Source organism: Emydura macquarii, unplaced genomic scaffold, assembly GCF_026122565.2.
Source record: "Emydura macquarii macquarii isolate MOO-44397 ecotype Brisbane River unplaced genomic scaffold, CSIRO-AGI_Emac_v2 contig_369, whole genome shotgun sequence".
Classification (NCBI taxonomy): Eukaryota; Metazoa; Chordata; order Testudines; family Chelidae; genus Emydura; species Emydura macquarii.
The window spans coordinates 9,638,155-9,650,420 of record NW_027130506.1 but is presented as its reverse complement, the minus strand read 5'-3'; the positions used below and the strand labels follow the sequence as shown (position 1 = coordinate 9,650,420).

Below are 12,266 nucleotides of genomic sequence, written 5' to 3'. Positions count from 1 at the left end.
TGTTTTCAGGAACTAGCACCACACCTGTCTTCTCACCATGAGAGAGAGTTGAAATCCACAATACCTGCTGAGTCTATATCATTCTATCAGTTTTTAAGCGGAATTTACCAGTGATATGAATGGGGAGCTTTGCTTTTTAAAAAAATGGGCATAATATGGTCCCATGTTTCTACAGATAATCTAAAAAATGCTCTTTCTTAATAGGTACAATTTCTTGCTAATAAGTAATTATTTGTGGGTTAGTGACTGGTTAAAAAGTGCTTTTGCTTCTGTGTTTCACCACAGCACATAAGTATGTCTTAGTAAGTTGTATAATTGTACTTTATAAATAGTGTGATGTGATATATAATTATCCTGACAGGAACAGTCTTGCACTGTCAAGAACGATGGAATAAATGGCCTAGTAGGTCTTTTCCAGCTCTGATTTTTCTGTGCTTCGTGGAATGCTCGAGTGCTCTTAACTCCCACTGAAGTCAATAGTAGTTGAGGATGATCAGTAACTTGAAAGACTGGGCCATCTGTATTGCATGATTGGACTTCATGTAACCTAACCAAATTGTCAGATTGTCATTTTTGTCCAGCATCTCCTGCTATTAAAGCAGCATTTTTCTAAACATTATGCCCCCATTCTTCTATCTACGCACCACAACCAAGTTGAGCATCTATTGCTATATAATGCAAAAACCCTAGGATTTTAACTTCCCCAAAAGTCACACAGCTCAGTTTCTAATGAGGTGAATGGTACTAAAGAACAGGATGCAGAAAGCACTTAATTCTCAGACAGCTGCTTGTCACAATAAATTTGACTACTGTGTTCACCTGTAGGATAACTTTGAAACTATAGCAACCTTACAACTGCTAAGAACTTAAATTAACTGATTAGTGCTTTTAATAAGTATTAAATGTGCCTGTATCCTAGGACAGATGCTTTTTAATTAATTTATCAATGACAATTTTTAAAAACACATGATGTTAAACATGCCTTTATAGTATGGTGATGGGCACGTTATAAATGTGTGTATGCTAATTTGTCTAAACTCCCACAAAATTTAGAATTCTGATAACATGGGACCTGGATAAAAAACACCCTAATTTTTATTTTATAGAAATCACAAACCCAGCCACCAATGGTTTCCAAATATCCACATACCCCTTGGTCATTTTGACCAATTTATAATCTCCAGTTTCTTATCTTTAGTTCTTTAGAAATAATGATATACTCTGATATGATACACTCTGAGTATCATAAAGTGAGGTGGGTATTAGGTACATGAGATGTTCTACACACTGAATCTCGGGGCACCTGTGAATGTAATTGGGATTTTCCCAGCTATAATATTTAGCTTTTTGGTGCTTTTCATGTGCTCTATTGCTGCCAATTGTCTTGTAAAATCTGTGTTTTTAAAGTCCATCTTCTTCTAATACATTAATCTTCCATGTCTAGACTGCTTGATTTTCTTCTGGTTGCTTGTATGCAGAACGATTGACAGAGCTTGTTTATGGAGCCTCTTTTTCATTGAATTTTTTTGCTCCTTAATCAATCATTTCTGCCACACCAACAAAATATGATGGGCTTTCTAGTGGTATGGATTCCTTTCTGCTAATACGCACAACCCTACCCGGTGCCATACGGAAGTAGGAAGAAATGACATAGCCATCTTCCCTGCAGCTATTTTGCTTTCCCTCTGGTTTCTCGTCTTACCCTGTACTGTGCTTCATGGCACATTCTGCTTTCAGGAGTTGAAAGATCACTGTCAAGGTTAATGAAGATAAATTTTTACCTACCATTTTTTCTTGTTTGCAAAGTCCATATATTTTGTTTTGAAAACAAAATCTCATCCTTTGCAAAGCATACACATAATAATACTATTTGCTTAATAATCACGAACAACCCTGCAATAATAAATAGGTGTGTCTGAGCAAGAGAGGGGAAAACATTTGGGTGAGGAAACAGAATTGTGCTTTTGTATTTCTGGATCCCAGTTCAGTAAAACCATTTAGGCGCGTGCTGAACTTTAAGCCTGTGAGTAATCCCATCCATGTTCAGCAACGTACTTAATGTTTTTGACTTCAGTGGGATTTAGGCACATGCTTAAGTAGTTTGTTGAAGAGGGAATAGGATTACACGCCTGCTTAAAGTTAAGTAACTGCTTAAAAGTTTTGCTGAGCTGGAGCTCTGGTGAAAGCACATGTGAAGGGAAGAATTATTTAAACGATCATCTTGCTCAGCATCTTTACTAACACTCTCAGATATGCTGTATGCATTCATGATAGAGAAGGAAACTGTTCTATTCTCATATCCAGTGTGTGCAAAGTGTTGGCAGTAACCTTCCACACCCTCTTGTGGCAAAACAGAGTGACAGAGCAAGCCTACCTCAGTTTCCCTCCTTCTCCGTTGGACCCCTTGCTGTCCTGCCCACTTATTGGTCCTTTGTCATGACCTCATCCCTTCAGCTGGGTCATTGGTAGCCCTTTCTCCTTTCAGGGTGCTGAAGAGTCCAATATCTCAGGAGGTCAGAAGCCCTATATGAGGGAGTACAGTCCCTGGCCTCTTTGAATGGGGCCTGCTTGCTTAAGGCCTTAATAAACCCTCCTGTTGGGATTAGTAGGGGAGCCCAGGCCCAACCACTCTCTGGGTTCCAAGCCAGGAACTCTGTATAAGGTAGTTGGTGCCAATCTCTCCCAATCCCTTACTGTTTCCCTGGCCCACTTCCTACCATTCTCCTCCTATTGACCATTCCTCTGGTACACAATCTGTGGGCCTCTTCTCCAGAGGGTCTAGTTTCCTGTATGGCTTCTCACTGGTATGTTACTTCTCTCAGCAATTCCTTTGGGTTATAATTCAGATCATCCTTATGGTTTCTTTCCTGAAGGCAGGATCTCTTACTGGCTAATAAAAGAGAAATAGAGCTGAGGAATAGGTTTGCTGAACTGGAAAATTAAGGGTACAGCAGGCAGTAAGAGAAAGTGGGAGGGCAAAAAAGAAGAGAAGAGCGGTTTTTCCTACAATAAGAGGGAAAGAGACAATGGAGATAACCAGAGTTGAAAGCCCCAGGAGGCTAGAGAATGATGCACAGAAGATTGCAAGTGAGAACAGAAGACTAGCAGCCAGTAAGAACAGAAGGGGAAAGGCTGGAGAATCACATCAATAACAGGAATAGGTAGGTCTACATGAATGGGATTCCTTACTAAGAACAGACAGGACTGTCACCAGAGCTGATCTGGTGAACAGACAGGTGTGCTATCTGCCAGGAGCTAAATACAAAATTAGGACCTGTGACTGAAGAGAATCCTAATGGGAGTGGTAAGGAATCCACTGAGAGCAAATGATACTGGTCGATTCTCGCTGGAACTCATCAAGGAAGACTACACCAGGCTGGGGAAGAAACGTGAAGACATGGAAACTCAGATGATCTTCAAACGGATTCTTCTTCTCCCTAGAGGAGGGCAGTGAAGGTGAGCCAAGATCATGATGATCAACAGATAGCTCACGCAGGTACTATCGGGAGGGATTTGAAACATTTGACCACTGGGAGGCATTCATGGGCAGAAGACTGTTGTCATGGGATGGACTCCACGTGAGTAGGGAGGGTGATAGACTTCTGGGATGGAGGTTGGCAAAACTGATTAAAATAACTTGAAACTAGGAATTCTGGGTAGATGATTGGGAGACACTCACTTAAAGAATGGTAACTGGCTTTACTAGAATAGTGCTTATGGTCTGCTACAGACCTCTAGGATATCATTTGGATATGGATAGGGACCTCATTAATATTTTTAATTAAATAACTACTACAGGGATAGGGTGCTTACAGGAGACTTTAATTTCCTAGATATTGATTAGAGGAGAAAGGCTACTAATGCATAAAAATGCTACCAGATATTCTTGGATGTGATAGCCAGTTTTCTTCACCAAATAGTCACCAAACCAGCAAGAGGTGATGCCATTTTAGATTTAATATTAGTAAGTAGCAAGGACCTCACAGAAGAAATGGTTGTATAGGACACTTGGTTCAAATGATCATACGTTAATTCAGTTTAAACTAAATGGAAGGATAAAAAAAAATAGGACTTCAGATAGGGTCCTTGATTTCAAAAGGGCAGGGAAGTGGACTGGACTGAAGAACTCAAGAATCTGAATGAGAAGGAAGCTTAGAAATTACTTTGTCAAAGATGCAGAAACTATCTGGAGCCTGGATCGCAAGCAAAGGGGAAAATATTGTAGGGAAGAGTTGCAGAACAAACTAGATGGACAAGCATCTCAAGCAGGTTATTAAGAGAAAGCCTACAAGGAATGGAAAAAGGGATGGATCAGCAAGGAAATCAGGAAGTGTAGGGATAAAATGAGAACTGCCAAAAGCCAAGCGGAGATGGACCTTCCAAAGGAAATTAAAACCTATAATAAAAGGTTCTTTAACCATATAAATAAAAAGAAAATGAGGAAAGAAGAAGTAGGACCACCAAGCACTGAGGACAGGGTAGAGATTAAAGATAATCCCAGGATGGCCCAACAGTAAATGAATACTTTGTCTCACTTTTTAATAAGAGTTTGAGGGAAGAGGCATAGGGGCTAATGTGAACAAGGATTTGGAAGTAGAAATTACCACTTCAAAGGTGGAAGTCAAAGTCAAATAGTTTAATGTGACCAAATTGAGGGACCCAGATAATCTTCATCCAAGAATAATAGAGGAATTAGCATATGAAATTGTAAACCCAACAGCAAGGATTTTTAATGAATCCATAAACTCAGGGTCATACCCTCTGATTGAAGAATTGAAATATAGTACCTATATTTAAGAAAGGGACAGAAAAGCAATCCAGGAAACTACAGGTCCGTTAATTTGAACTTTATTGTATCCAAGGTCTTAGAACAAATTTTGAACAAGAGGCATAATTAAAGACATAGAGATAAATGGTAATTGAGATAAAATATAACATGGTTTTATTAAAGATGTATTGTGCCAGATCAACCTGATTTCTTTCTTTGCGAGGATAACTGATTTTCTAGACAAGGAATTGCATTAGATCTAATCTACCTGGATTTCAATAAAGCATTTGATGCAATTCCACATGGGAAATTATTAGTTAAACTAGAGAAGATGGGGATTAATATGAGAATTGATTGGTGGGTAAGGAACTGGTTAAAGGGGTGACTACAGTGGGTCATGCTGAAAGGTGAACTGTCAGGCTGGAGGGAGGTTATTAATGGAGTTCCTCAGGACTGGTTTTAGGACCAATCACATTTAACATTTTCATTAATGATCTCTACAGAAAAAGTGGAAGCCTGCTAATAAAATTTGCAAATGACACAAAGTTAGGAGGTATTGCCATTACAGAGGTAGTCCGTAATATCATACAAGCAGATATGGATGATCTTGAAAACTGGAATAATGAAAGTGGATGAAATTTAATAGTGTGAAGTGCAAGGTCATGCACTTAGGGACTAACAACAGCAAGGAGTTGTGTTATAAACTTGGGATTTATCAGTTGGAATCAACAATGGAGGAGAAAGAATTAGATATCTTGGTCAATCACAAGATGACTGTGAGCTACCAATCTGATGCAGCCATGAAAAAAAGCTAATTGCAATCCCAGGATGCATCAGGTGAGGTATTTCCAGTAGAGACAGGGAAGTGTTATTACTGTTGTACAAGACACTGGTAAGACTTCATCTAGAATGATGTGTGCAGATCTGGGCTCCCATGTTTAAGAAAGATTAATTTGAACTGGAAAAGGTGCAGAGAAGGGCCACTAGGATGATCAGAAGAATGGAGAACCTACCTTATGAGAGGCGACATAAAGAGAGTGGCTTGTTTAGACTAGGCTAGACGAAAGCTGGGAGGAGATATGATTGCTCTTTATAAATACATCAAAGGAATAAACACCAAGGAGGGAAAGGAGTTATTTAAGTGAAGGACTAATGTTGGTGCAAGAACAAATCAATATAAGATGGCTATTAATAAGTTTAGGTTTGAAATTAGATAAAGGTTTCTAACCATTGGAGGAGTGAAAGTCTGTACATGTGGAAGACTGAGTCTGGTAAGTTTATGGAGGTGATGGTATGATGAGATTGCCTGCAATGGCATTTGGAACATCCATGATTGCTATTAGTAAATATCTCCAATGTTTTTTGGGGTGTTTTTTTTGCCTTCCTCTGTAGTATGGGGCATCGGTTACTTGTTGGTTTGAATTAGAGTAAATGGTGGATTCTCTGTAACTTGAAGTCTTTAAATCAAGTTTTGAGGACTTCAGTAACTCAGTTTTGAGGACTTCACAGGTTTGGGCCTACTGCAGGAAGGTTTGGGTGAGGTTCTGTGGTCTGCGATGTGCATGAAGTCAAACTAGATGATCATGATGGTCCTCTCTGGCCATAAAGTCTATGAGTCTATGTCTGTCCTGCTTTGAAAGGGAGGCATCATCTATGCTGGTCCTCTTCCCAAAGCTCATCCCATTTCTCTGGGAGAGAGGGAAGCCCTGCCTCACCTACTTGGCAAGGCTTCTGGTCCCAGGCCCTTACAGATACAGTAATGGGCTTTCCTCTCAAACACTACTCATTCCTGGGACCGTTTCTTCTCTCCCAACTTCTCCTAGGTCCTTGTACTTCAGACATGCCAAAATTTTAAAGGCCCATGCCAAGTGATGGTGGTGGGCTAGCCCCTAGGCAACACTGCCCTTTAGGAGACAGACCACCCCCTCACAAAAAGATTATGAATTTCATGGCAGTTTATATCTGTCTTCTGGGTGAAAAAAGTCAGATAAATATTTGATCCCTTTATACTCTTCCTTGATACAGCAGGCCCATCACTGAATTTAAGTGTATCTGTTGCAGCTTTTTATTCTCTGAAGTGTCAAGATGGGAAGTTACTTTAGTCAACCCAAAGTAATGCAGTGCCTCTGCTGTAACTACCCTTTCTGAATCCATTTGACTTCCTACAAACGTTGAAGTCATTCTTCTTCTCTTTCTGCAACTCCTTTGGCATGTGACTCACTTTCTCATGCGAGAATCATTTCATATGCTCACAGAGTGCAATCTAGCTCAGCAGAGCAGCCTGATGTGTAATTTGTATTTCCAACTTCTTTCACTTGGTTACTGGAGCTCTTTCTATTTCTGTGCTTTGCTAAACAATCGCATCTGTTTGTTTGCTGAAGTTCTGTAAAGAAGGATAAATTTAGTAGTTGCTGAATGGCTCTCCAGTTAGTGCTCTGCAGCACCAGACAAAACACTCAGGGTACATCTACGCAGCAAAAAATAACCAACAGCAGGGAGTCTCAGATCTTAGGTCAACAGACATGGGCTCATGGGGCTCGTGCTGAAGGGCTGAAAATAGCAGTGTAGACATACTGGTTTGGGTTGGAGTCTGGGCTCCAAGGCCTTCCTCATTTGCTGGGTCTGAAAGCCTGGGCTCTGGCATGAGTTCAAATGTCTCTGCTGCTTTTTTTAGCCTGACAGCTCAAACCCCATGAATCCGAATCAGTTGACCCGGGCTCTGAGGCCAGTGCCTCAGGTCTTGTTTTCCTGTGTAGGTATAGCCTTATGTTCGGTCTGTACCTTGATGCCTGATCAAACTCCCATTAAAGTTAAAAGAAAGACTCCTATTGACTTTATATTGGAATTGACGCATGCTAGGTCCCTGGGGAATCAATAGACTGCACCCCAGTGGCACCACATGTTTCTCTGCAGATGACCTATCACTCATTTTCAGGCTGATACAGGACTGGAATTATGGAATTCCAAAGGGAATGTCAGTCACTTTTCCCTTGGACAGAAAGGAGCTCACTGCAGGGCAGGATGTTGGAAGTGCATGTGGGTGTTGGAGTAGCCTGGGGGTTAATGGAGAGTCCTCTGGAGGTGGGTCTTGAAGAACCCAAGAAAAATATTTTATTGCCAGCGGGTTTTCCCTGGGCTCTGAGACTTGCTGTCAGAGGTCTTTTTTACAGTATAGACATACCCATTGTCTCTTCCCCCCCATTGCCCTTTTACCTACAACAATCAGAAAGGTCAAATCTACCTTTAAATCTGCTAAACACTGCTGTTCAGTGACGCAAACCTTAGTTCCCCAGATACAAAGCTGAACCATTACAAGATTTACTTAGAGGCCTAGACAGCTATCTAAATGCATGTTCCTTGCTCAGCTGACCTGTATGTTCTGTTGTGTAAACAACTATTCAGGCACTTTTATCTAGTTTTAAAAGGTATATTATTTTTATCTGATATGCCTGTTTCAATGGGCTTAATTATCCAGGGAGTCTGAACTGCTTTCCATATTCAGTGGGATCCCTCCATGTCAGGGATGAGTACATTGATGTGGCTATGTAGCAAAGGCTCCGCTGCTGATGCCTGTGCACTATCTGCTCTTTGGATAAATAGGTCTTCATTCTCCAGGGCTGTCAGTCTAGCCTCTCTCACCCTCTTCCTGGTCTTTGGTCCATTTGCTTGTCTAGGCAGATCTCTCTGGGCAGCATCCACTGATCCCTTGCACTCCTGCTTGGAGCAGTGGGCATTATCCAGATTTCTCTGCTCAGTGTCCACCTCTGGATTCCTTGTTTTGACCGAACAGTCTGTACCCCGTCCCTGTTTTCTCAGTTTTTGTCCCCCACGATCTGTTGATTTCTGGGTTCTATGGGTTCTCCTTCACCTGGCTTTTGTGGTTTTGGTGAGCTCTACCCATTAGTTCCTAATTATCAAATAGGCTAGTACCTATCTCCTGCACAAAATTCACATACAAATTTCTAGTGCAGGGAAAAATAGATGTTTAGAATGGAAACGCTGGCATGAGAGTAAAAATAGCAATGATCACTATTCACAGATCTAAGTAATTATAATAATAATAATTAATAATATGTTATAAGTAAAAACCACCAGAAAGGCTGTCAGGCAAAATAACTCTGTTGCTGATCTTATTTCAGTTCACAAGATCAGAAGAATTTTTTTTCTGAAATCATCCAATATGTTATTCCAAACAGTTTGTAAAATAACTTTCCCATATTAAAAGCTAACATCTTGCTTGCTAAGTTGAGGGTTACTGCAACTAATCACTGTTACCCAAAAGTTATTGAAGTGTAACAAAATATAGTTAGCTGTCTAGGCATATTTAATCAGAAGTATTGTTATATTTATTGTCTGTAACACCTCTATTTTATGAAATGCTATTCTTTCTGAAAATCCCAACTGCTAAAGGCACTAAGATAAATTATTCTGAACTGGTTGCCTGCCAGCTCAAAGTCTCATGCCATGTTTACACTTCAGAGATTATGACATGGATTTTAATAGAAAGTGTCAGACAAGGAGGAATAATGATGTAAGCTGTGCATTATATCATCATCATCATATCTAAGAAAAAAAATTGTCCAATAAATACCATATTTCAGAGTGATTAAAACTGTATCAGTAATTATACAGACACCAAGCTTAAGATTCCATTGAATTTAACTAGTGTATATCTCCTTATCAGCTACCATTAGTTAAATTATTACACTGAAAACAAAAATATTTCTATAAAAGTTAAATGATTCGTAAATATAAATTAACAATAATAATATACATGATTAAGTTTTCTTCTTGGCTCTATTTCAGTTTGGGTACTTGTATCATGCTTATTATTTATGTCTATTCCTGCTATTGATTATTTGGTTTTGATCTGTACGCTTTGCTCACCCTTGGCTTATATCCCTAGGTTTTTTCACAAAATAAATTTCCTTTTGAATTTCAGCAAGCATTTTAGTTTAGCTTGTTTTCCAGGTTAGCTCTCATTCTCAATATGCCAGGACCCTAGTGAAGGAGTACGCCCTATTCTTACATAGTTATCTTCCATTTATTTTCAGTCTCCCATGTAAAACTGTTCTAGGCATTTGTAAACAGGACCAGCACTCAGCTATTTCAGGGCCCCATGAAGAATGTTAGGTTCCAGACCTCCTTCAGCTCCCTCCACATATGATCACATTCTCTTCTTACTTAAATACAACAGGGCTGCCTCTTATCTGTGAATCCTCCACCTCCTAGTCTAGGGTGAATCCCCCCCTTCGCCACTTTGTAATTGCAAAACGGCCCAGACCACAAATCAGAGTTTGCAATTCAGAACTTTCTCTGTACAGGCCAAATCTGAACACCAAATTCAGACACCCCAAAATCTGGCAAATTTGGATTTGGATTTAATGCCCCCAAGTGAAGAGTCTTCAGATGAGAGGTGGAGGATGGCTTAACTTAAACTTCTGAAAAACAGCAAATGCAAAGTTAAGGTAGTGCCTCTCACACCATCCCTGCTAGGCAACCTTAACACTGCCCAAACTTGTCCCTTGTGACATAGTAGCACCATGGTGCCCTTCCATATAATACTCAGCACAGAGAGGGACAGGGTTCATGAGAACTGTAATAGAAACTGTCACAACCTTCTCTATGGTAAGGCAAAAGTCACATTTAGGACAGGCTTATCAACCATGCTGTAACTACACCTGTCCTACACTCGGCCATTTCACCTACTCCACTCAAACTACCCCAGACTGTTACTTCACTCTTGCACTAAAGTCTCTCTCTGGCATGTTACCTTCACTTAATCCTGAGTGAGCCCTGTGGTGCACTGTCATGCTCCACAGCACGAATAGGCAATTGTGGTCCTCTGTTCTGACAACCTACATAGCTCAGCACAGTCATGAGGGATCCCTCATCCCCTGAGGTGCAGAGGCAACCTGCTGCAGCTTATCCTTTCTCCATTTAGTACAGCTACACCTGACTGGCAGTCAAAGTGCATGCAGATAAATAACAGGAAATGGGTCTGTGAGACTCAACACCTAACACAACACAGAAATAGCTTGTTTTGTTAGACATTCAGCAGGTCTGCTTACTAGAAGGTCACCTTTGCAGGACCGTAGTTACCATTTCTTCCCAGCTGGCTACTGCCACCTCTAGGGAGACAGATAAGGTTACAGGGTGCAGGGGGGGATGGGCTGGCTTGTGTGTGTGTGTTCTTTCGGTGTGCTCTCCAGATCTGCACAGAGAGCTGGTTCAGCAGACCTCGATAATTCTACCCGGTGCTGTTAAGTGCTGAAGGCCGGAATGTCGTTGCCTTATTAACGCTGTTCAGGCTGTCCTGTGCTTCTGTCCTTTGAGCAGATAAGGCAACACGCTCATTCAGCAGACATCGATGTTACTCATAAAGAAAGACCACAGTCACAGTTTGGTGGCAAAGACACTCGGCTGGGTTTATTGCTGTCAAGGCAAGGTTCTAGCACCCTGGCTCCGTGGTTACAGGTACACTAACTAACACTAATGCGGCAAGGAACGGCTCACTCAGAAGTGGGAATTTCTGCTGTCCCTGTGGCTGAACAAAGGATTAAGGTGAAATACCCTGACAGTTATAGGCTAAGACAAACAACTGGGATAAACAACTTACGTACCACCTTATGTGTTTTGTGACATCTGTTTGTTACCTCCCCCTGTTCCTAATATCTTGGACAAAACATCCCTATTAATTATGTCGTCAAAGCATCTTATCTTGTACTAAGCTGGGGAGTATCTGTACTAGCCGGAATATATTTATACAAATATCTAGTGCCTAGTATACCAGCAACAACTTTGTCAAGTTCGTATCCTGGACAGTGAACTTGTAAGCATTTGCTCTAATATACGGCCAGGCTTTGGTTCCCAGCCTCTGGCTCAGGCCTCAGATCTTGCACCAGGTCCAGTGCTCCAGGCTGTCTCTACTACAGGTAGCTTTTCCCTAACTGCATTTCTGGGGTGTCAGAGGTTGACATTTAGCCACCCTCCATGTTGTGGAACCTTGGGCAACCTTAATTCCGCATTATTGAAGATTTTTGGCTGGGAATACCAGTTTAACTCCACTGATTTCAATGCAGTTTCAGGTTTCATTTATATAACAATCTAGCCCACAGAGTGAAAACGATAGCTAAAGAAGGACAGCAATTGGGGCCAATATGGTATATAGACACTAAGAGCTTGATCCTGCAAAGTGCTGAGCACTTTGGCCCCGATTCAGCAAAACACTTAAGCACATGCTTAACTCTAAGCATATGAGTAGTCCCATTAATTTCAAGTCCCATACCTAAGCCAGAGAAACTGAACAATACAGGAAAGGTAACAAGAAATCAAACTGGAAAAGAGCTGTGGGTCTTTATGCACGTGAGTATAACAATACAGGCTGTAGGGTGGAATATGTATCTGGTAGTACCTGATTAAGGGCCAGCCTAGAGAGCAATACATGGAGAATATGCCAGAGGGCACTTTTTGGTTAACCTCGCTTCTACTAATTCCA

General features: G+C 40.9%; 1 protein-coding gene across 1 annotated transcript in view; it reads left to right on the top strand.

The window, feature by feature from the left end:
- Positions 1 to 12,266, top strand: part of ADCY8 (adenylate cyclase 8) — a 160,992-nt gene that overhangs the window by 116,535 nt on the left and 32,191 nt on the right. The window lies entirely within an intron of this gene.